The sequence below is a fragment of the Dermacentor albipictus genome, chromosome 8 (assembly GCF_038994185.2).
Source record: "Dermacentor albipictus isolate Rhodes 1998 colony chromosome 8, USDA_Dalb.pri_finalv2, whole genome shotgun sequence".
NCBI classification, from domain to species: Eukaryota; Metazoa; Arthropoda; class Arachnida; order Ixodida; family Ixodidae; genus Dermacentor; species Dermacentor albipictus.
Window position 1 is genome coordinate 65,090,369 of NC_091828.1, and position 25,686 is coordinate 65,116,054.

General features: G+C 44.9%; 1 long non-coding RNA gene across 3 annotated transcripts in view; it reads left to right on the forward strand.

Moving 5' to 3' along the window:
• LOC135914296 (uncharacterized) overlaps positions 1–25,686 on the forward strand; it is a 256,733-nt gene that overhangs the window by 84,251 nt on the left and 146,796 nt on the right. The window contains exon 3 of one of the 3 annotated variants that reach the window (XR_010568273.2): positions 13,382–13,480. The exons of the other annotated variants lie outside the window; for them this stretch is intronic. This is a non-coding gene — a long non-coding RNA (uncharacterized lncRNA). The remainder of the gene's footprint in view (positions 1–13,381; positions 13,481–25,686) is intronic. 3 annotated transcript variants of the gene reach the window in all.

The window sequence follows — 25,686 nt, forward strand, 5'->3', positions numbered from 1 at the left end:
GTGCTATGCGCAGACTGCTCCAGGTGGCGCAGCGTACCCTGAGGGATGCGAGAAATGGGAGCCTCGCTGCAAACGCGCCTTCTGCGTAACTAGTTTTGGAAATGGTAATCGGTTGAGTCCCTACATTACAGCAATCCAAAAGGCCTTACCGCCCGCACTCATTGCGAGATCGGTTCTTCCGAATTTGTTTTGGCATACGGAAGTAGCAGATGGAAAATAAACGCTGACAGTCACTTCAGCACATGCTGAAGAGGATGAAGGCGAAATCCTCCGCGCTCTCAAGGCATTCCCTATAATAATTTGACATTCTCTTTCGTATCCGCCTTTACTAAAGAAATACTTGGTTTTCTTAAGCTGTTCTTCTCTTTGCATGGGCTATTTTATTCGGTAGCCTATACATTGCCACTGGTTCTGCATGGTTAAAAGCACGTTAGAACGGTTGTGTCAAGTATGTAAAGACCATTAAGACACATACGCACGCTGACTGTAGGGTCTTCTTTTTACCACTTTAATCAACGAGGGAAGCTAGATTGGCTAGTACATATAGCCCTTTCTACTTTCTTGTAGCGCAGGCGGAATGAGATGGACAACTGAATGCGAATTAGACAAACACGCAAGCTTACTTATACTCCTCAAATGTCATAATACACGGGTACATTGCTCAGCAAATATGAACAAAACGGGAAAACCACCCGCAGACACTTGTGTGGCCGCACTGATTATTTAGAAAGGTATCCGTTGAACGCGAACATGGATAATCGAGCTCTTTTGTTGATAAATAAATTAATTGCTCACTACCGCATGCACTTCAATTACGGTGCTATAACGCCGGACGGTCGTCAGATTTTTCTACCCAAGACCGATTTCAGGATTTCACTTTAATAATGTTTCTCGTTCGCACCATACACGTGAAGTTTACAGCGCAACAGCCGTAATGTAGTAGAACTGCGGCAGCACTTCAGTTGCTTCGACCCTCATGGAATGGCACGCCACCACGCATATTCATTTCTCCGGTGGTTGTACATTGGAGTTGCGTCCATGAAAATATCCCCATTCCTGCCAACAGTAAGGCTGTGCTCGAGATTGTGAACAACACTAACTCTTTCATTTCTTTTTACGTTGCTTCATTCCAGAATGCTCTTCCGGCCTTTTACTCCTCATTTTTCAGTTTTACTAAATTCGTTTTTCAGCTATGGGAAGCTAAATCAATAACTGTGAAGCTCATATATGCACTGTAGAAATGTTTACACCCTTAAGAGGAAAGTTTAAGTCGAACCCAACTTCGACGCGGCCTATTCAAATACATGTAAAACGCAAAAATGCTTTCCTGCGGTAATCCCTGAAAGTAGTTTAATGAAAGTTGTTGCATTTGAGAGAGAAAAGTCAATCTTAGTGACTGTTGGAAGTGGAATGGCTATTGAGGGTCTCGATTTCTGTTAAAAGATTCTTTTTTTTTAATTCGGAAGTACGAAAGAAATAGCAGCACGTAGTTTACAGTGTAATAGATCTGCTTAAAGAACATATTTCGCCGTTCCGTAAACGGCATCCATTAGAACGTTCAAGGCGGACGCATTCAATATGTCAATTCATATCTTACGTGAATTTGTTACGCTACGTACAAGGGCTCTGAAAAATGTATACTTCCATATTACTCAATTTTTTTATATTCATTTATATCATACAAATTTTGTCCGCTTTAGATGTGCTATTAGATCAACTTAACATAATTATGATATCATTTTTATTGCTGAGTTACAGATTCGTAAACTGTTTGCTGAAGATTTGCAATTCTGGCCAATTTTTCTTGAATAATTGAACGTCTAAATCAAAAATTCGAAACCAACAGTCACTAGATTTTAAGTTTTTCTTTAAATGCAACAAGCCTCCCACAAATTCGGCGCAGTAGTTGCCGAGAAAAACGAATTCTCTTTTTACATGTATTTTGATAGGAGCACCTGACCTAAAGCTTCGTCTTAAGGCTTTCTTGCTATACTGGTAGCACCCTTACCGTTAGGGGCTTATAAAAGTTTGTAGATGCCAGTAGCGGAGCTCAAAACTAGACGTGTGATGAAAAAAGACGTAGTTGAAAACTACGCAAGTACTCTGGCAGCCTTGGGCACACAGAAATATCCGACAGGAATATCCTGTGAAATTCTCTTGTCGGATATTTCTGTGTGCCCAAGGCTGTCAGAATGATGTCATAGTTTTCATCTACATCTTTTGTCACCGCACGTCTAGTTAGAACTGCGTTGCCAGCTTCTATGAATCTTTATAACGCCCTCACGGTAACGGTCTTACCAGTGCGACAAGAAAACACGCTTAAGGGTGTAATCATTTTTACAATGTACGCACATGTTCAGTCATTCGCATATACCACCCCTACATTCATCGATTTGCTATTTTGTGAAGCACTTCCAACCATACTGAGAATCCCAGCATCTCCCAGGAGGAGGAGGAAATAAAGAGAGAAGACAGGAATGTTAACCGAAAGTGCGTCTAGTTAACCCCAGCACTAGCATCGAGTGTCGATGACACACAGTGAACTTACTTCAAAAAGGCTATCACAGAATCTTGCTTTGAATCAGTTTCAGTTTCTCATTGAACAGAAAAGCACTTCATGAGCAAGTACTAAAGGGAAAATCACACATTCACCTAATCGTAGCAACTGCTACAAGGGAAACCCATACAGGCTCTTCGAAAGCAAAGCCTCACAGTTGAAAAAAAAAATTAACAACTTTATTTATTAACTACTTCTATCCACCTCGTGTGTTTCCGAAGAACTGTTACTCCATATGCATGACCAAGTAGCCAAACCCTTCATGTAGTTCCTCAAAAGCGCCACCTCGATTAATGCATAGAACTATCTTCTAATCTGATCTCCCTAATATGACGTAAGGGGCAACCTTATTAATCAGTTTGTGAGGTCGATCGAGGCACGTAAGCCCCGAAGCCAAATCTCCAATCGAAGGGAGTCCATAAAACGGACTTTCATATAGCAGGACGTGGAGACTGCTCCAGGTTCGTGTCGCATTTTCTTTGATCATTACATTTTATTTCTCCTCCATTGACTTCTGCGCAATAGTTGACCACAAAACACCAGAAGCGAAGGGAGCCTCCAAGTATAACATTTCTTTTTTTTTCTTTTAGGAGTAGAGATTGCATCCGATAAACGAAAGGTTCTCTTTGCGAATAAGCACCGCCATCGTTGCAAGCAATTAGCCATCGAGAAAACATAGAGCGAGGTATGTAATAATAGATTGACGGCCTGGGAAATCCTAATCAACGCGGCTGCTGGAGGGAGAAGCCATCACGGTCATGCAATAACACTCCTGCTGCTGCGTAATTTCCTTCCTCCGGAGGCTATCTGAACTCATCTAAAGCCTCAAGAGATATTTTTGCAGCTAATGAATAAATTAAGAAACAAAAATAGACGCCCCTGTAAAATGATTGAAGCGTCGTCAGAATGGCTGCGGAAAGCCCTTGGATGCCTAATGTGACAGGTGGAAAAATCTTATATATATAATATATATATATTTGTATTAGTGATTTGTCTTGTCGAACAGGCGCATTAAAGATATCCTGCAACTGATAGCGGCGATCAGTTCGCATCAGCCTCATTACTTGTAGGGGTCTCGACCTCACTTGCACGACAAATTGTAGTGCGGCATCATATAATTAGCAAGGTTGTACTAATTTGCCATTACTCAACCCGAGCCACATATTCCAACTGCAGTAGCGAAGACGAGCGGTAATGAGGTCACCTCCATTTAGCCGTAGACTTGTTTTGGCGCTATGCATGGCATATTTCGGTAGCAGACGTCCACACAGGTCCGCGTACTGACTCGTGAGTACGCTGATCGCTCCACATCGACTTCACAGCGTAAGAGAACTTCTTTGCTGGGCAAGTTGCTATATATTCATCATACCTATTTTTCAGGCTCAACAAAACAACACAAAGCGCACAAGAGAGGACAACGGAACAGAGTGCCACTAAAATATTCCTAAACATATTATAAAGTTTCCCTATTGTTCCTGTGAGGCATACATTTTTTAAGCGCGAATTCTGGCCAGAAGCAAAAATACGAAAGCTAGGGAAATAATGGAAGCATTTTATATCAGTAAGAACTGCAGCTTGTGTGTTAGTGAAACGTCGTTGACATTGTATAAATCAGATAAAAAGTTTGTTGAAAGAGCCTTATCTTACCTTACCTGATGATTGAGTGTGCTTGTTGCGCAGACGCTGACTGAGGCTATATGTGTACGTGTCTCCTGTGAAAATAAATAGTTGTGAGTGGCGCTCTGTCCCTTTGTCCTCTCTTGTGCGCTTTGTGTTCATTTCTTTTTGAACATGTATAATGATTTCACAGGCGTGAGATGGAGGGTGAGTACAAACGCGACGTGAATCTATAAACCTGAGTGAGTGCTACTGAGTTTGCGTGGCGGTGGGAATTTGAACAGGTGTGAAAGCCAGTTAACGCCAGTACGGACGAAGGTCAGCGACAGTGAGTTCGAGTAGATTTTGGTATGAACACGAGTGACTGTCTGCGTGCGATTACCAAGCACTCCAGGAGCTGGGACACGAAACTCTGGAACCGAATACGTGCCAAAACACACAAAAATATGCACTAAGTAAACAAAAAACATAATTGTAAACAAGACCAAAAATAATAATGGTAACACCAGAAAGCGACTGATATCCCCCCTTGTCAAGAAACACAAGTTGATGTCCATTTTGTAGACAAAACGCTGATAGATTTGCACACGGGAATGTCACCGTGCAAGTAGTGCTGAGAGAAACAATCAATATAAGAGTGGCCACATGAAATGAAAAATCAGATGAAGTCAGTTAGCTTGCTGCCCCTCCCCCCCGCCTCCAAAGGAATGCGTAGCGTTGTGAGAGCACTGTTCTATAAGTGCACTCCTGTAAAAAGCGTCACGTGAGCAGATCGTCCCAACAAATAATATATAACGTGACTACTCTAGAGAAACAAGCACCATATAAATAACGTAGTTATAAGTATTCTGCATAACGTGATTTGGTGTTAAACATGGACACCATGCATACATCGCACCCAACCTGACCAATTGGGATACTAAAGTGGTAAATTTGAGAGTAACAACAAAAAACAGCCACGACGCCATGCATATGAAACCAGAACGCAGGGCGAACCATCAGAACCACAGAAAGGCGTTACCCAATCTTCAATCACCGCCTCATGCCAGTGTGCCTTCTCCATTCGCGAGAACCTCCTTTTACACGGTTGCTTGCGTCGTCGGACTTGTCTAATCAGCTGGAGTTCGAGGAAACGAAGTCTGTTGTCATGTTGGAAATTATTTCGGCTCCATGGCGGCACTGATATTAATTACTCTAGCAGAGTCGTTTCCCGAGCAGTCTTCGCGCTCGAGGTGAGATGCACCGATAAAGAAAGCGTAATAAAACGGCTTGCCTTTTCTTTTTATCGGGCGACTAAGGTGTTATAGAATGAATGAAGACGCGAAGGCGTGACTTATATGGCATTAGCGGGGTAAAGATAAATTAACGCGCAAGTGTTAGGAAACGAAATGTTCCGCGGCTACCGTCGGTGCACGCCCATCACCCCGAGTGAAGCAGGTAAGACCAACCTTCTACAACTAAGCACAAAAAGAAAGGAAAGAACTAAATGAAGAAGGCAGTGCAAAATGAATGGGCCCTCGGCTAATGACCGGCCATAAAGACTAAGTAGCACTGCTTTAATGGCGGCCGCCGTATCCGCAGCCTACGCATCAGAGCGTGCCGCTTCATTGTCCGGCCTTTCAATTCCATTTCTTAATCAAGAGCTCACCGTCCACGAGCGGAAAACCGCGCCGAGAAAATTAGTTCGCATGTTCCATGCTACCCGTGTGCGAAGCTAACGACCACGCCATTCAAACAAGGAAAAAAAAAATAGTTAGAGAAACCGAGCTCAATTCTCAATGTGAACTCTGATTGGTTCATCACTCTAGGGGATTGACCAATAAGAAAAACTAGCATCCTTATTGAGAGCACGCTCTAGCATTCCGCTTATTCCCTTTTCACCTTTGACTCTCTTTTTTTTGTATTTACGTTTGTACATTGCGGAACGTCGTATACTTATTTTGTTGTAGTTGCTGTTGTTGTGTTGCCTGGTGGCATCCCTCAAACTTTCCCATACCGGCAGACCTCGGGTAAAAAGATTCCGAATCTAATAGGCGGCAAATTTGATGTTCCCTTTCTTTTCTATTTTTGCTCATCATGCCTTTACTTAAGCGCGGACATATTTATTGGGATGCTATTTCTTGCTCGGTTACAGTGTTGTTGCCGACGTGTAATGCGGTGATCTCGTACAGTAATTTATTGCCGCGCAAGAGGCCTTCATTTTTTTTTTTCTACTGGCATTGCAGTTTTGCTAGGCTTCAATGCATTGTGGTGCACCCGTTGAGGCGCAGTTGTCGCATAGGAATATCTTGACTAAAAGTTTCAGGGACATGCATGATGAAGAAAAAATGGAACCTAGATAGAGGAAGTGGTCAAGATTGTTGACAACAAAGTACAGAGTAATTGGAAGTACAGACAGAGAAGATGAAGGCATCAGAAACGTAGCAAGATGGTCAATGAGAGATGGTCAATCCGAGGCAAAGAATGGAAATAGAGGAGTACGGGAAGTTTTACAAAGTCGATAAGCAAGATATCAGGGGAAGAAAGTTCGTTGGTGCTTGGTGCCTGAGCACAAGAGCGCAGATGAGCAATTATTCACAGCAGCTGGAACTCTACCTCTGCTGCGAAAAAATCAAGGCACGAAAATGCACGTAGTAATGGCATTACAAGATGTTCACCCAGCCAGAACTTACAAAATCGTCCATATTTGAGGAGCACCGGGGTTCATATCTGATTGGAGCGTTAAATGGCGTGCGGTGGTGATAAGTAAGAGAGGTTTAGAGTATTGGCGGAAAATAAGCAGGGAAGAAGTCTCTGCGGGATCCGCCCAGGCATAGATAACTTGATAAGTGAGAAACGGGAAGAGCGCGAGATTACGGTATCGTAACCCGTAAGGCTACTTGACTATTCGATGCCGCCCCAGTTTTAAGGGGGAGGCCATTAGAGATCGTAATCATGGCTGTCTTTAGGCGTACAAGTAGGTACCCTGTTATCGATAACAGTTCATCACGATCATTATCACCACGTCGTTGTGCAGCATGAAGGCCTCTGGCATCTGTCTCAAGATTCCCCTGTTTAGCGCCAGCTGACACTATCCTTTGTTAGCCGAGAGAATAGTTATTTAGCTTTAATTAGCTTTATTTATTTCAATTAGCTTTATTTCGCTTGACGAAAGTCGGATGTCGGAATTGAAATGACGACAATGTAATGACCACGATGGCATCACAGCGACAGTATGGCAATGAATCCATGATGACGGCTGTATGACGACGATGCATTCAAAATGATGGGGTGACAACGGCATAAGGACAATGAGACGTGTGTACGACGACAATGCCTCAATAATGACTGCAGCCATAGCAGCGGTCTTGCCACGGCTATGGAGCATGGTTACGGCGAGGCACAACGGCGAGGCCGACGGCGACGCGAAACGCGGTAACCGGCGCCAAGGAGCGACGCTCTCAAAAAATAATATCAGTAATAGCAGTATAATATCAGTATCAGTATCAGTAATTAATAAAGGCACGACGTCGACTGTATGATGCTGATGACTTGGTGTCGGCGACATGGCAGTAGTCAGTTGACAAGGCTGGGATGGCGACGAATAAACTACTACAACAGCATCACGACCATAAGAGCATACCTAGTAGCCCAAGTAATTATGCAACTTGGACAACAGGGTCGGAGTGGTAGGCACGGCGACAGCATTAAGAGCGATCCCGGGGCCATAATGGCGACTCTGGCGTGGCCACGACGGCATCACGAGAGTCGTATGACAAAGCTGGAATGACGACGATGCAAATGACCGCGACGGAGTCACGAATGCGAGTTGTGAATGTTTGTGGGCCCAGGAGCTGAGCACAGAGGAATGGACGCACGGGAGGCAGAGATAGCTTTTATCTCTAGCACGCTCTTGTCACATATGACACTCACACACTTAAAATGGAAGGTCGCATACTACACTTCAGGGGCGCCATAACGTAAAGCTATTCCAAACTTTTCTATTCCAATTCCGCAATCAGTGTTCCACGATTGGTCAAAAAATTTTCTGGCCTCTCCCACTTGGCCTGTCTCTCAAGCGACCTCACGAAAACCACGGAAACGCCCCATCTGATATTATGCGTTCACACTGATTATGCGTTATGCGTAATTTGCGACATATCTTGTGCCATTTTGATTCTACATTTAGCTAAAGACCTTTGTTTAGGTGCTCATAGAGCTAATATGCCTTCCTTCGTTTCCTTCCTTTCGCTATCGAGTGGTTTGATTTACAATGAGTATTTTCTGAAACGTTTTCCTTCAGTTTCCTTTTCATTCTCATTGTCTCCCTTCCAGCGCAACTATTAGCATTTCCTTGATTCAAAAGGCGACTATACTTCGCTGTTTCTTCGGCCCACCAACGTTGTTTTCTGCGCAGCTACAATTTAATTTCCTCCCTGTCTTTATTTCATTCCTGCTTTCTTTCTTTCTTTCTTTCTTTCTTTCTTTCTTTCTTTCTTTCTTTCTTTCTTTCTTTCTTTCTTTCTTTCTTTGTTTCCTGCCACCGTCAAGCTCTGCTGCTGCAGCGATAGCAAATTATTTATGCGCCACTCTCTTATTTCACCGCACATCTGTTATGTACAATTTTGTGCAATGTACAAGCCCATTCAGGCCTTATTTCTCGTCGGCAGTGACGAGATGCGCTGTAACTCGCCAGGTCAAGCTGCACAGTTTTCCCCCGTATTTGTGGTTAGTTCAGGAGTACTTCGTACGGCTCTATAGACTAGAATAACGAATTACAACGCAAGCCGGAGAGCCGCAAACATAATATTACGTCGTAAAATCCAGGAACGAGCTTCCATGAAAATTACGAATAGCACTCGCGTCTAGTTTGGCTCGGCGCCAACTTCAGCATTGCAAACACCCGCACTCTAACTGCAACAACGGCGTGCAAGCAAGCGCAACACAACGTTGGCCGTGCTCACAGCTACAGCGCGTGCTTCTCGCCCTAACTATCGCACAGCTCCTCACGCGATTAGGAAGAATCCTTTAATGCGTATGAAGGCACCATTATTCTATCTCGGTCGCGATGCTAGTCTCTCTTATTTTTTTTTTTGCAACGTTGACACACTTTTATTGGAGGTGGCAAGATTAACACAACCAACCAAGCAGGTTTCTATGTACTAGAATCTACTCTTCTTCCTTGCCCTAGTGACTTTCTAGAAAAGAGGAGCGATGACTAGTGAGTACACCATGCTTGGCTGCGATGATGCGCTTGGCTGCAACAGCTTGAGGCACAGCGATCAACCAGAGGCGTATGAACTCCTTATGTGGCAAATTTCCACGGTTTCTCTTATTCTCTTTTTTCATTTGGCGGCCGACCACTTATCCTAGGTGCCCAAGCATCCTCATAGCCTTGCCTTGTTCCCACTAAAACAAGCCTAACGAAAAACAAGAACGTCTCTAGCCATTCCTGCTCAAAGAAGGTCTGACGAGGTATCGCCACCACCTCTTCTGTCCGCAAAGTTGTATAGAACGTATGCTTGTTTCCTAAGACATTCATTACTTTTACTGTTTTTCCATAGGTTACAACGAGGACGAAAAGAAAGTTTTAATGAACATCTTACAGGGCGAGACGTACCTTCTCTCCGATGCGAGTAACACGACGCGAAACGATGTGATCGGCAAGTCAGGAAAGAGGCTCACACCGGCTAAAAAGGCAGAACAATAGGCGTGCAGGCTCTACAAAAAGCAGGTTGCATCTGTCGGTTTGTTTGCAGCAACAAATCGTCCAGCTTAGGTGCACTCGAGCGAAGTTTTTTTTCTTAACAGTACCAGACGAACGTCGACTATAGCGGCCGGTGAGCGCCTTCTAACGGCGCGAAGCGACCAGATCCGCAAGAACTTGTTGATCCCCTACTGGTCGCTCTTGCTCTTGCCAATTGCGTCGCTTCGCGCCGTTACAAGGCGTCCACTGGCCGGCCGTTCGACGCTCGTGTGGTTCTGTTAAAGAAGATCGGTCGACTGTACAGTGCTTTACACTGCGAAAAAGAAGAATGGGCGCAGAACAGGCACGTATTTTTTTCCCCCTTTGGCAAGTTTATATCCCTTGGATTCGCAGCAGATGACATGTGGTCGGTGCCGTTGGTTCCTTTCTATACAGACCTGCGCAGCGCTGCTTGAGTCGGCACTTGTCGCTAGAGCTGCCAGCAAACTGAGATAAGCATATGCGAGTGTTCTTTTTAACAGTTGTCCGCCCTGTACATTAGGACATCTTTGATAACGGCTAATTTTTAACAGCCGAGATTTCCACTCGGTTACAATACTTATTCCAAAGCCATATGTGGGTTACGGCTAAGTCCTTACAGGAAAACGTGTACTGAGGGCCATACATAGAGACATTGATGTTTCTGGATAATTGCGCGGGTTAAAGCTTTTTTTTTTAAGGAGCAGTGCAAGAAACAAGACAAAGAACTGTCCAATGGCGGGCATGCACAGGCAGAGCGCTGAGTCTTCACCTGTCGCGTCCTTTGCGCGGTTTCTATCAATGGTGTTGCCTGATGCCTTCGATCGGATCCAGGCCTTATTGAAACTCTTTGTGCAGTGACAGGGATGGCGTTAGCTTTTACCTACCCGACCTAGGTCCAGATTTAAAGTCCTTACTAATTTCTTGCTTGCCTAGCTTCTCCTTGTTCAGCATTGGAGATTTGGTAGAGCGGCCAAGTTTTCCAGAAATATCTGCAGTCCGTGGTCATGCTCTGGCATATATCGTCAAGTGCAGTCCTATTTGAAACATAAGCGAGCAGTAAACACTATGGTACCAGGGGTCCTAAATGGTTTCAAAGAAGGAGTTAATCCGTTCCGAGGGTGACCAGTCCATATATCCGTAAAAAATCTACATACATCGAGGGAAGCTCCCCAACTTTACTTTATCCAGGAGTGTCGACCGAATCCAGCATATTTATTTCAGTGACCACGGCAGCTGGTATCGAGTTTCCAACGCCCGCAATGTGCTCCAGAATATCTCATCCCCTAAAAAATCGACACAAAGCAGAATCAAGCAAAAGATCTCGTAGAGGCAGAGAACATCGTGTGATTAAAACACCCTGCGTTCTTGTGTGAAAGGGACTGCACAAAGAAATGGCGGTAGCGTGGCGGGAGGAAATGGAGATCCAAGGAAGAAAGTGTCCCTTTGTATTAATCCGGCGCTTATCGGGTCGAATTAGCGGTGGGAGCATAACGCCTCCCCCGACCTGCCACGCGACATGTACGACGGCTGGATATGCATCACCCTCACCGCTCTTCCCTGTATTATGTGCTCCGACTGGCACAGTGTCGTCTGTTCCGGAAAAGGAAGGTGAGGGTCGCCTGATCCCAGATTGGGCTTGGTGCGTGGTGCGGGGTTCCTGCTGCTCTTTTCAACTCATTCCTCTGTATTCCTGAACACTCTGATCATGTCAGTTTTGATGCCCTAACTTTATTCCGCTCGGCAAGTTATCAAATAAGAGAACCTTCATTTGAAATAACGTACGCTTAAAACAGGTGAAGAACGCTTCAGTCAAGAAGTCCTCAACGAACCTCCCACACAAAAGTCAAAATTCATTTTTGTGAGGGTATGGGTCAAATGAGCTGGGTGCGAGTAGTGGTGTACTGTAAATGAGTGCGTGGCCGTATCACAACATGGTGACTGCCGATCGCGCAGGAGATCAAGAGATCAGACAGGCAAGGGTACTCGGCGCTACGCGACCGAAGGATCAGCGGACGTCGTCTGCTGCGGGGCAACCTTTGAACGTGGGTGCGTGACTCATACGCTAGATGGCGTCGTGATTGTAGTATGGAGCAGGGACGAACGAGCAGGGTCGAATGGAACAGGGACGAACAAAGAGTGCAGGTCTAGGGGAGGTAGGAGTAATTTCCATTACAATTATTTTCTATCGTATCAATGCTATGAAGAACTACAAGACTGAGGTAATAAGATCTTTTAGCTCCGTTGGCACGATTAGTCAGGCTATGGTATACGCGCATGCCTTTGGCTTGGCGCGGACATGAGGAGCAGAATTCACGAAGCTTTTCTTTCTTAAGTGCTCGTTGGCGTTGGCCAGTCGCATTCACTGTTAAAATGTCCAGCGTCAGAATTAGCTGGAATTTTTTTTCTTACAAACAGTTATAGCGTAACAAGTTTCTTGAGAATACGGGCACTGGTTTTTTCGGACGTCATACCGAGAGCATCAGACAGACGTCGCACTAGGTACCACATATATAGTCTCATAGGGGCAGCGCACATCTGCCCGTTTTGTGTCAAGTCAGAAAAGATAGTTAATCAAAAGAATTAAAAAATAAATTTGCATTCACCTTCCTTAGCTAAGCCATCATGCCACTCGTAGGTTTTCTATTTCCTACTGAGCACACAGTTCAACTGTATACGACACGTGAAAGCATCCGTTTGAAAATATAACTACCAGTTCTGTTCTGACGTATATTTTACCAAATATTAGTTTAAACGTTTTTCACCTATTTCAAGAACACTTGAACAGAGTTCGCGCCGTCAAATGCGGTGACAAAATATCGCCACACATTGCCACGATGGCTACAAAAACGGGAAGCGAACCGCATAAAACTGACACAGTTGCACACCAGGGCCCAAATTCACGAAACCCGCTCAAGCTAAAATTGTTCGTAGGATAACATTTCAGCCAATCTGGATGCAGGGCATATCATTACTAAAGGTGGGCGGCCAATGGCAAGGAGCCCATACGAAAGAAAATGCTTTGTGAACTCGGCCCCAGTTGTTTCCTCCAATGAAACAAGTCTACTCTCGAAAACAGCAGTGCAGCATGCAGGTTCTAAAGTATAGTGCACTAGAATTAGAGAGCTAGCGGTGCGGCTGGTCGAGCGAACGCAGCCAGTCGTGCGCGGACGCCGCGATGTGGCACCACTGCACCCAGCCAGGACAAGAAACGTATAGGAGAAAAATATTCGCTACAGGATGAAACGCTGCATTTTTTTTTTTGCAGCAAAAGTTCGGAAGCGACTAGGTTCATTGTAACAGAATGCCAATACATTTTTCGATTGAGGACCATATAATTAATGTAATTTAATTTTGGTGTTTTACGTGCCAAAAACGCAATGTGTTTATGAAGCACGCCGAAGTTCCGGCGGATTAAATTTGGTTAGATCGGGATCATTAACGTGCCTCAATGCAAGGCACACAGACGCTTCTTTTTCTTTTTTATTTCGTCTCCATCGCAGTGCCGCCGGGATTTCCTCCAGCGACCGTGTGCTTAGCGACGCAACGCCATAGTCGTTAAACCACCACAGTGGGCAGCAGGAACCTCCCCTATGAAAATGGTCATTGCCTTTATGTTTCCTTTATGTTTCCTTCTTGTGCCCTATGTGACCTTTATGATTCGTTGTCCTTTGTGTGACCTCCTGGATGCCAACTTTGTGTGTACCACATGTTTACTCATCCTAACGTATACCTCGAGGAAGTGACCTTTATTATGCCTCTAGGATGTGTCCTTTATGTTTACGGCAGGATGTTAACTGGGTGTGTACTATGTGTTACCTGAGTGTACACTTGAGTGCACATGTAGGTGACATAGAGTGCACATAACTGTCTGTCCATATAACACAGGCAGATATATCTGTACTTTGTGACAGCCGTTGATACACTCTGCAGAGTCATTGTAAATACTAAATCTTGACTTATCCTTTCCTTTGCCCCAAGAAAACAACCCTTATTATAATTATTGTAGTATGTGCCCTTTGTGTTTACGGCGGGATGTTACCTAGGTGCGCACTTCAGTGCACACGTAGGTAACACAGAGCATCAATCTATATATGGTGCATGCGCTCTTTATATGTTACCTACATGTGCACTTGAGTGCACACGTAGGTAACATAGAGCATTAATCTATATATGGTGCATGTACTCTTTATATGTTACCTACATGTGCACTTGAGTGCACATGTAGGTAACAGAATGTGCGCAGTAAGCATCTTTTGCGAATAGTACAGTTAGAGCTATCTGTACTGTATGTTAGTCACTGGCAGATTCAAGGAAAAGGCACTGCTTGCACCCCTCGCACTAGACATGCCAACCGGCACTAATTGTGGGTATATTGTGCGGAAAATCGAGCATGCCATGAAATAGGATGGTGTATATAATGATTTATGCCATGCATTCTCTTAATATATAAAGTATTTCTTACTTTTTCAACCTGCTATTCTCCAGTAGCAAGCCATATGTAGAAATCTGCAGTATTTAACCTAATATGCAAGAATTTCATGAAAGTTGTGCGCCAGCTAGGCTATCAAATATAGTTGATTGAGTGTTTAAGACGGTTCTCATAGCAGGCGTCTTTCAGATGCTCCGCTTCGCCTCCAGTTTGGGAAATAATATATCTATGAGCACTGTGTTACCTGTGTGGGCACTCTATGTTACCTGGCTGTGTACTCCCTCGAGTGCACATCCAGGTAAGATAGAGTGCGCTTATATATAGGAATTATCTTTTTACACATGCTACAGATAGATCGTCTACCTGAACGATGTATTAACTTTAACTACTGGCGTATCAAAGTAAAAAAAAATGGGGGGGTGCACCTGCCTCCCCCTCCCTATCTATCTTGGCCGTATTGATCACCACGCGCCATCAACAGTACATACGTACATCAAAGCCTCATGCAGCGAATAATCCCTCACGACAAATAACAATTGCGCGGCGGCTGGAGACGCGGTGGCACGACGCGCAGTGTTCGATGGCTTGCGCTACATGAACCGCAAAGAGGCGGACGCCTCCGCGGCCAATCTGCCGCTTTGCTAGTGAGCGTATATGATTATACAACCATTTAAGTAGCTGTTCTCGTCGCTTTCGCGCTGACCACAAGTACGAGTAACTGCTGTGTCGATATTAGCACGCATAGAAGAAGGGCAGCGCGGATCCCGTAAATGCTTGCTTGGGCGTACAACTGAATAATTTATAATTGTGAGTTGGCTGAGTATGAAAGTTGTGTGCGGGGTATGGCCGTATTTGATTACGCGAGCATGCAAGCAGTACGCCTGCTTTACTTTGGCCGAAGTTCCGCTGCCGCTGCAAGCCAGCCATCGCCACATTTTGTTGCCCTTATTCCTTACGCTACGGGAAATATGGTTCCACCTATTCAAGATAAGTCCTTACATTCTCAAAAACACGCCACTGGGCGCCATAAGAAGCGTGTATATGTGTGGCGATTCCGAATTTCTGATCGGTGGGTGTCACAGCTATCGCGGCTGCCCGCACCAACGTTCTTAGACATACTTCAGTTTCGCAGCTCCCTATGCGAGCCCATTGGCCGACGTGGCCGAAACGGGTGTCACTGAAACTACCGGCGCTGCAGTCGCGTCTTTCGTCATGCGCCGCGCGTCGTCTGCTACTGCTGCGACGCGTCGTTTGCACCAACAGGCCTCTAGGTGCCTATCCGTCGGTAAATGTAGTTTAGATACGCAGTCTGAGTTTTGTGACAAACCTGCCGGGCGTAAGTAACGTGGACTTCACGGTGTCTGTGCACTATCGGCGCTGCAGTGACATATCGCTCACGCAGCGCGCATCGTCTACTGCTGCGATGTCATCTCTGCGGTGGGTCGTTTTCCCCAACTGACCTGTGCCGTTCGCTCTTTGACGACTGTGTTTTGGCTGCCCGAACAATATTTTATGCCAAGGACCTTTGAATGATGTCTAGCTAGTCTTTAGAAGCTGCAACTACACCGCAAATGAGAGGTCGTGCACTGCGATACCGCTTTTCAAGCAACGTTTTCCCTATAAAAGCGCCACGGTGCTCCCTTCAGCGGGGACTTTGTTTTTTGCTGCTTATTCTTAAGATCTGTATTCATTAAAGACGGCGAGCGCCTGTGCAGACGTAGGGACATTAACGTATCACGCCCAGCAGTCGCTTGAGACAACGCTGTTGTGAATTGGTCCACCCCCGTCAACGCTTCTTCGCCTAATAAATTTAATTGACATATGCATTTTTTTATAGTTGTCCGCGGATATTATGGGACGTGCAAATGAGTTGGAAGTGATCTGTGAGCAGTGACAAGGACGAAGGTAAATACTATGAACATATTTATGTCAAAGCTTAATTTATTTTCTTTTCGATGAACAAAACAAACAATAAACACAGTGACACTTTTTATTTACTTTGTGCACAAAAAAGTAACCTTGAGCTACGTGTGCTCGAAGCAATTTTGCCCTCTTTCTGGCTGCTTGCACCTGCTCTGTCAGCGAGTTATCGACGCCAATCAGCACAGGTTATATATGAAATAAACTACGCTAGCTCACCTGTCCACATTTGTGCTTGAGCAAATGGTTGCGTACACACTTCAGGGCATGTGGCACATCACACAGGAAATAAAGGTACGCGCGCTCAGGCAGGCATGTATGTGGAATCTTGTGAGAAGGTGAGGTTACGCTGCCGCTGATTCCCATGAGCTGCCACATCGAGCGATTGTTCCCAGCTCCGTCACGGGCGGCGATCACGATAGCACCATGTTTATGCAATTGCATTACATCTTGCAACACCAGCTCTGCTAAAATCCTGCCAGGCGCAGCACCTTTCGTGGCAAAGCTAGGTAGCAATCGGTTGCACCCAGCTCTCCAGAAGTGGTACGAACATCAGCACGAGTGCATGATCTGCAAGTTGGTCAGTTCCTTCATTTGAAATACCACCGTAGTCCACAAAGCCATCAAGTTTGAAGGTTGACTTGTTGAAATTGTACGTCTGGCGTAACTTAATTTCATCCAAAATCAGTGTACCGAATTTCTTCCCATCTGCTCTGTTGCCCAGCTGTTTTCCAATAGCTTCCATGCAGAGAGGATTGAAACCATAATTGCATCGTATTCCTTTCAGAACTTGTGTGAGACGGCTCAGGGAGGGCAAGGGCAGCATATTCATGTCAGAAGCTTAAATGCTCGAGGGCTCAGAAGCCAGTCCGCGCGCCACATGGAGACTTTGCTTTCAACTGTTCAAACGGTGTCATAAATGCAAGGAAGTTCGGCCAATGCTTCCTCAATTCTGTTATCGGGCATTTCAGAAAGCCTTAATTCTTCAGAGGCAAAATTTCATTGTTTTGCTTTTGATGCGCAGCAGCCGCCCTAAGCAGCCTCTTCTTCACATTGCGTAGTTTCTGATATCGCTTGAGCGTTGCGCTCGGAGCCTTAATGCTCAGTCGAAGTTTCCTCTGTAGACGGAGACAACGCGCGCAGACTAGTTGCTTTGTAAGTACATTGCACTGCTTGTGGTGCATATTATCTGATGTCACCGTGTCACGCTGGCCTGCTTTCACACCCGCACATATGCTCAAGCTGTCTGCTTCTCTCAGGATTCTTTCCACACTTGCAATGCTAGTCGCAGCTCGAAATAGCCTCTTGTGAATTTTGCTGTAGCCGTTTATGCAGCAAGTACCATCTTCTTCAAGTACAACAGTTTTCATTACTCGCAGATGCCTGGCTACCGGTTGCCTCATATTAATATTCCGCCTCGCTTCTGTGTTACGTCGTCCTCAACAATTTCGAACTTCCAGAGCACAGAAGGCAGTGTCATGTTCGTGAGGTCGTTGAGCACCAAGTGTGTAGCGCATATTTCTCAAGTTCCGTCTTCTAAGCCCAACAGCAGGTTTGGCTTAAGTTGAAGCGCTATCACTACAAGCTTCGCCCGATGTACTTGCCGGCACTTGCGCTCGTTCTTTTGGTGGACGTCGCTTTCGCTTCACATTTTTTGGCCTTGAGATGTGCTCAGGCAGCCCAGGAAAGAGCCGAAGAAGTGGGCCGGGAACAAGCATCCATTTCCCGCGAGGAATTAATATTTCTTTGTTACCCATAACATACTCGTAGTATTTCAAAATGCCGTCGTCCTCAAAGTGGTGTTCACACACTTTTAACTTGTTTGTGAGGCGTTTGTCTTTTCGGTGTAGCATGCGTTCCCAACTTTTAAACTCTCCAGCGTCTTGCGGCGGTGCGAAAACATGGTGACCAGCGGCATCCTGTCTTAGGCGGCTGGTGCAGCCGGGGGCAAAATAGCACGGCATAGGGAACTTCTTGCTGTCATGAGACGCGGAAACGCTTCTTCAAGAAGCTTATCAAGAGAGCAAATCACGACGCATCACACAACAGCTACAAAACGGAGAAGGATAACGGTAGACGATGCAGCGCAACCAACATGAAACCAGAAGTGAAAGCAGAAGTCATGTTTCAAGTTCATTACCAGAAACGCATTTACAATACCTAGCTCAGATATGACAAATTTTCACAAAGACGTTCAAAATTAAGAACTGTGAAATAACTACTTCTCAAAATTGAAACCGGAAATCTACCAGAAATGCAGCAACTTCTATCACAAACAAAACAAAAAGTGACGAAAGACGCGATCGCAGCGCCGCTAGTTCGCGTGACCACCACTTCGGCCATCTCCCGAGCGGAGCTGCGAAACTGAAGTATGTCTAAGAACGTTGGCCCGCACACCGTGCGCCATGGCAAGCAGACGGAGTTGCACATGGTGCGCGCTGATAGGCTCGTGTCCGCCGGCAAAAGTTCGTGCATAGTTCGTCTAAAATCTCTGTATATACTTTAAAAAACAAGGCAGCGCACCAAGACACTTTAAACTCAATAATTTGTGTTTAAATACCAGCCTTCCTTCCAGCTACGATTTTTTTTAAATCTCGAAGGCCGTGCTTTTTCAACTTGTACGCCCTAAACGAAAATGCAGATCTCGGAGGCTAAATTCACTTGTTAACCGCAGTGCGGCGCTGCCGCAGTGTAACGGTTGACGGTGAGCTGGGCCACGTTGTGTTGCTGTGAGCGGTTACACGGTAATTTAATCATATTTTCGAAGTGCCTAAACAAGCTGTGATCCCTACCGTGTGCATTAACCATCAAGAAACCTCTGGACTCGTGTAACGCCATTAGTTCGCCTTATGTTTCCTGTGATACGCCAGTGTCTTATGTGTACTACAGCGCCCGTCCGAGCTGCCTTTGTTCTCGCCTGTCAGCGTTCGCTCGTGGAATACCTGGTACTGTGGCTTCGAATTAGGGTGCGTGGAAGGATTTGTTGAAAGTTGTGCTTTCGTGCGCGGGTGTTCATCGGCAATTCGACAGTGTTCGCGCCGGAAAGAGCGTCGTCGCGTGGTGCCTGCGAGACGAAGGAGCCGTTTGCCGACCACATTGAAGGTAAGCAGGTCTGACGCTTGCGCGCATTCTCGCAGCTTCTGGTTCATGTAGTAAGCTTTGTGGAACGACAACAGAACACGTTCTGATCGTATGTTGACCATGTTGCTCTGCACATTTAGCAAAGCGTTTCACGAGCGGAGTTTCCGTGAAATGTATCATTTCTTACCGCTTACTTGCTTTATGGAGTGATGTGCTACCACCGCTGATCGTTGGGACTTAATGGGCAAATATTTACGTAAACGCTGATAGTTACTGTTTTCTCGGTAGTTTCCCGGCAAGAAATCCTTCCGTAGATATGAATTTCCGCAAGTTACGTGTGTAATGCATGTCGATGTGTCACGGGCATCGCGAGTTGGCACGCGACTGCGATGTTTGACACTTGAACAGATATTAGCTTGTGTGAAGATTACTTTATTGATAGTTTTCAGTTTGAAGTCCAGCTTCGCGAGAACTTGTCCGCATTGTTTGTGTTCGACGTGCTCGCGTATTTGTCTTTTATATTGTAGGGCAAATATAGACCGACATAACAACAGCGAAGTTTCTTTTTAATCGAGGCATGTAAATCAGACGCTCGTTTTCATTTATATTTTCATCCGAAGAACAGGATGTCAGTGCCTGCGATTGTTAAAGACAGTGGCTTGTAGCACTGCCTAATAAGGGATGCGATTTTCTTGCGATGCTTTCCGCTCGATGTTTGTCACTCTTATAACCCACCTTCCATGGCTGGCTGTTCTAGTTAATAACGATAGCCGAATGTCGGTTAGATCAATGAGCAAAAGGAGTAGCATCGGAAAAGGGTCGCTACAAAATCGCGGCCTAGGTTTTAGACCCTTCGTAATCGATTGTTCGTTTGATTTACTAGACATTTAAGTTTTGGTGATAATTTCCCAGGTAGTCTGATGTTTGCTGCTGGTTTTATTCCCGCCTGAATTTTACCATATAACAGTGTAACCACTTGAGATATAACTACGAGACATCTGTACAAGCAGGCACACAAAGATTTGTTGGCCGGTTGCCTACTCCTAAATGTCATGTACTACTTAGCAGCTGCTGCAGAAATGTTTAAAATAATTTGTGAGCAGTTTAATACCTGAGTGGACTGGCAGCTCAGTCCGTTTCAAACAACAATTAGTTAAAAGCTTCTGTGTTGCCCTGGTGTTTTTATGAGCTGTTTTTGACTGCTCCACGTTTCTTAGCTGTGTGCATACAGGCCAGGCTGTTCTTGCTTATATGAATATTATTGAATGGGTGAAAAAGATTGGCTTTTGTTTTGTTTTTCAGGTCCCAAGCACCGCATTCCAGAGGTCTGCTGTGAGCAGATGTGGCAAATTGCAGTAACATCCAGATAGTCCAATAAACTGTTCGTAGTTTCAGACAAACCTTTGCAAAGTATAGTCAAAACTTTCTTTTAAAAGTGCGAGCACTGATCCAACCTGATCTTTCTATCCAAACATTACATTTGATATTGGTAACAAAGACATAACTAGAACAGCAGCACTGCAGTGAGGAACGTGCACATGGCACTCCAAGTGTTATACTGAAATAATCTATGAAGTCTAATTACTTTATAATTTTAGAACAAATTGGCATGAATTTCTGTGCCATAGCAGAGTTCCAATCCATGCGCTGCATCATGTAGGGAACAGTAACCTTACAATGAAAACCAATGCAAAACTTTTTAACTCGGGAAATGTTTATAAAAATAAAATGTGCACACGGAACTCTTCATCTATGCATGTCTACGTAAAATACAGGATTTCATCACTGCGGCCACATAAAGGATGCATAAAGGTAGGACACACGAAGGAAACATAAAAGCAGTGGCCAAATTTCAACATGGAGGAAACATAAAGTACAGTAACATAAGGGACCCATAAAGGGAGGACACATGAAGGAAACGTAAAAGCAGTGGCCAAATTTCAACATGGAGGAAACATAAAGTACGGTAACATAAGGGATACATAAAGGGAGGACACACGAAGGAAACATAAAAGCAGTGGCCAAATTTCAACATGGAGGAAACATAAAGGACATTTCCTCATGTGAACTGCGGGAAACGTACAGTAAACATAAAGGGCATAACCATTTTCATAAGGGCTTAGGGAACATTCACCATCTTTACGGGCTCCAAATCTTATGAGAGCGTTAACCAGTCTGCGGTAAAGATAAGCACGATACCTTTGGAGTATTGGTAGAAAAAAAACCGCCGATCTCTGGCTCTGTGGGAATCAGTGCAAGCCAACCTTAAGTTAGCTTTAATGACAAAATAGCGCATTACCGTAAGAAACGCGGAACTGATTTCAGCGATGAACGCGTCATAACGTTCATCAACAACGGCGCAGCTTTATTCAGGGCAAGTTTTATTCAGGGCCGATATTCTCGAGGTATTTGTTTTGGAGATACTACCACATTCGTGACATTTCGCGTGACTTGGCATGGGTTGCGTTGCAGTTCCCGGCTGAAAGTGTTCCTGGCACTGGGCGAGAAATAGCGAGCTTGGCGTGTAGTGCGACAAACGCTGTCAGCCGCATCCAACGACACGTCCGGAACCGAGCCGTGCGAATCCTCTGGAAAATGTTCGGCAGATACAATCACTTTCGCGAGGTTTCGCGTGACTGATTCCACTCGGCGAGACTGCCGACAATGACGGCCACCTTGGCAACGTTCACGTACGGCACGCCAAATCGCAGGACAGTCGGCAAAGAAAGGTTCGCTTTCAAAGCAGAGAAGACGTGGCACCGGTGTCATCACGGGCACAAAAGTTTTAATCGAGAGAAATAACTAAGCAAAGGCAAAATTCTATACTGCAATAGATGTAGGAAAACCTGATTACCTCATGAACAGGAGACTGTTTGTCGCCGCCCGAATTTGAAGGTGGCTGGCATTAGAAGTTAATCTCCATAATAATCTAATGTAGTGGTAGCCTCGCAGCAGGCTGAGCTGCTTGAGCCGCTTTACGCCTAGTTGCATTCTACAACGCGGAAACTGAAATACGTCGCTCATCGTTGCATTACCTAGTTATACGCGCAGGGATCGGCGAGTGGTTATTTAGATGGCAGGAAACTTGAGCACGGGTAACACTTTCGCGTGCATCGAGCTTGACGGCTAATGAAAATATCGGCGCTTCTCATCGCAGTAATCCGATAAGCATGTTTCGCACGTGAAAGAGATGTGATTTCGTTTGTGGCTTGGGAGTCAACGAAAGCTTTGCTATAAGCAATATTCCGTATACATATGGTCACCGTAAATGGTGCGCGAAGCCGCTTTCTGGCTAGCTGCGTATCTAGCCAATTTTGGAGTGACACAAAGCTCTGCCATGCGACTCATCTATAAGGCGGCTGGCTGTAAGGTCAGCAATATTTTTTTTTCCGCTGGATGCGAGCGTCTGCATGACGCGGAGGCTGTACGACAAACGCAGTGACACGGCAAAAGTACGCGCGCCGTCACATCAGCCAATCATGGAGGCCGTGCTTTAGGAACCCGTGTGAGACAGATGTACCGAAGCCATAGCGTAATAGCAAACAACAACAACGCGTTAAATATTTGGACGCGTACGCTCAGTGGGAGCGATTGTGCGCAAGCAACAGCGCTCACACCGGAAGTGGAAAATATATATAAGCAGGACGCTCTTGTTCGCTGCGCCAACAAAGCGATCGAGGCAAGCGTTTTCGTAGCAGTAGCTGTAATTGGTTGTTAAATCAAGTAAATTCGGAAAAAACGAAAGGAACTGCAGCAGAAATCACTTTAACTGTCTGGCGAAGGCTCTTGACACCTGAACACTGAGCAGTGCGGGGATAAGGGTAGGGAAGTCAAAGGACAACGAGAAAGGATATAGCAAATAAGGCAACTGTTTATACATATATTCACAGCACAGAGGCAACGTAAACATTTATTCATGGTTCGCTTGCGTGGTTACTTCCTCTGACCTTGTGTGCACTTCGTCGTGTCGCAACCAAGCTTATCGCGCGTCATTCGTGCCTCATGGGACACGTGATCATGAAACACGAGAACTCAATGCCATTTTCTGCAGCGGCAGAACTGTAAGTGGAGCGGACGGTGAGACAGCGTTCTCTTACCCCCGCATTCAGATAAGCAACTGAAGTCGAAGCCCATGCTTGACTTGATTTAAATGAGGCCTCGCGTTAACGTGCCCAAAGACGCTCAGTGTGTTTCCTTCACCGCGTTCACGATAGGCGTCACTTAGATCAAGTCGAGCATGGGCTTCAACTTGTGTTGCATTTCTCAATACGGGGGTTAGGATTCTAACTACCACCACCGATACGTTACTCAACCCGATATATTGCTCCTATACATATATAGGACGTGTAGCCGCCATAGTGACCTAATCTTCCTCCATAGAGCTTATGCAATGCACATTATCTTTGTGCCCACAGCATGATTTATGTCGTAAGTATGCGAGTGTAGCCAGCGTGCAAAATATCAACTCTATAATAAACAAACTATGGTTGTAGTACAGAACGCCCTGTGAAAGGGCTCGTCCGACGGACAGTGCGTGGTCAGAAGTGCGCGTTCTACGAGCAAAACGAACATAGTGAGTCGGTTTTACTAACCTTTAGAACGTTGTTGTTTCATTAGCGCTTTTCGCCTAAGGTTTGTAAATAAACTTTATTACCGATCAGGAGGAACGTTAACTCGCCGCCACAAATTACAAAGGCTCATTCTTGGCACTTCCAGAAAAAAAATCTAGGGTGTCTTCATATTATACACTGTATCAGGTACGCCCTACAGAGAAGTCACCTGAGAAAAATAATTAACTACCACACAAATTTTTCAATGTAAAGGATGCCTGCTGTTATGGGAGCCCCACTAAAAGCCAGCGATCAAAGCTACGTCCAGCCCTCAAGCTAAGCAATTTCTCCGATTTATTTCTCTCAAACAAAAACCACTGAAACGAAAGCAAAAACTTGTTTGATAGCCACATGTGGCAGAAAGGCACAAGCTAGGATAATTAGGCCCTGTTTAATTATTAAACCCAATTTGAGCAGTGCACCTCTTATTTTTGACCGCTAAATAGTGGTGGCTAAAAGTGTCAACGTGAATATAGACGAGGCTTTAATTAAGTACTCACAATTACCACTACTACGTGCGACGCTGCATTAATGAGTTTGGCTCCGTTTTCCACGTGCTATGGATAGCAGAATGCAAAAAATCGCGGCGTCTCTTTTGACTCGGTTCTGCGATTGCATGGCTGTTATTACCCTTTGTCTACTGAGAGCACAATTATTGATTTTCTCCAGTTCCCACTTTTCCAACGCGGACATCGACAGCGCATGATCAGAATCATCCACGTATCATTTTTCATCGCGAAGTTGGTAAAGCAAACACTAGATCTTGAAACCCTATTATATAATTTATATTTTGGTCAAGTGGTGCTTGTGTAATGGTACAAACTATTTTTCGTTTTCTCGAAACATTGCACACCATATTCCGCGCGCAATCTTTTTCTGCGTAATTAAAGCAGTTCTAAGGGGTAAAACGTCTTAAACGGAAAGAAGGTGACCACTGACCCGCAGTGTTAGGCTTCTTTATTAGAAGCAGCGAATTTATATTCTCCGTAGAGAGGAGCATTAATGGAAACATTTCTAGTAGCCAAGGAGTGTTGAACTAAAAGTTCCATTCCTCGCTAGGTAACTTTGCTTGCAAATGGGCATTACATGAATAGACATGTATTTGATGAATGATTTGTCAGTTCGGAGTAATATAAACTACTGACGAAAAGACGAAAACACAATAACCAAGCTACCCTTAACGCGCTGTTCATGTTGCCCTTCAAGAAACAAAAGTGCTAACATAGAGGAAACTGATACACTCCATTCTTGTACACGAGTATGCAGTTCGGAACTTCTTTTCTCCAGAATCATACGGAAGGGAGATTTTTCTTTCCTGTAATGTTCACTGACTCCGGCGCTACATTGAACTCGTCGCCACATTGAGTGCTCAAAGTTCTTGCATACTCAAATTAATTTCTCACACTGCGGCAGCTTCTATAAACATCTAGGAAACGCTAAATCATAATGTACACGTGGTTCTCTTCTTGTACTTATTTTTTGGGCATTTAAGCCTAAAAGTCACGGTTAAACATATTCTTGCTTTTCTTGAAGTATATAATGTGGGTATGATGTGCCTGGAAGCGTTAGTTTTTTGACCATCGAGTGATTTTTGTCCGCCATTATTATGTGATTGTTGTATTCATATAGGAGGTAGAGCCACCGTAGTCATCCATAATGCTACAAAATCCCAATAAAGAAAGGCGTCAGGCAGGGCGATATGATCTCTCCAATGCTATTCACAGCGTGTTTACAGGAGGTATTCAGAGACCTGGATTGGGAAGAA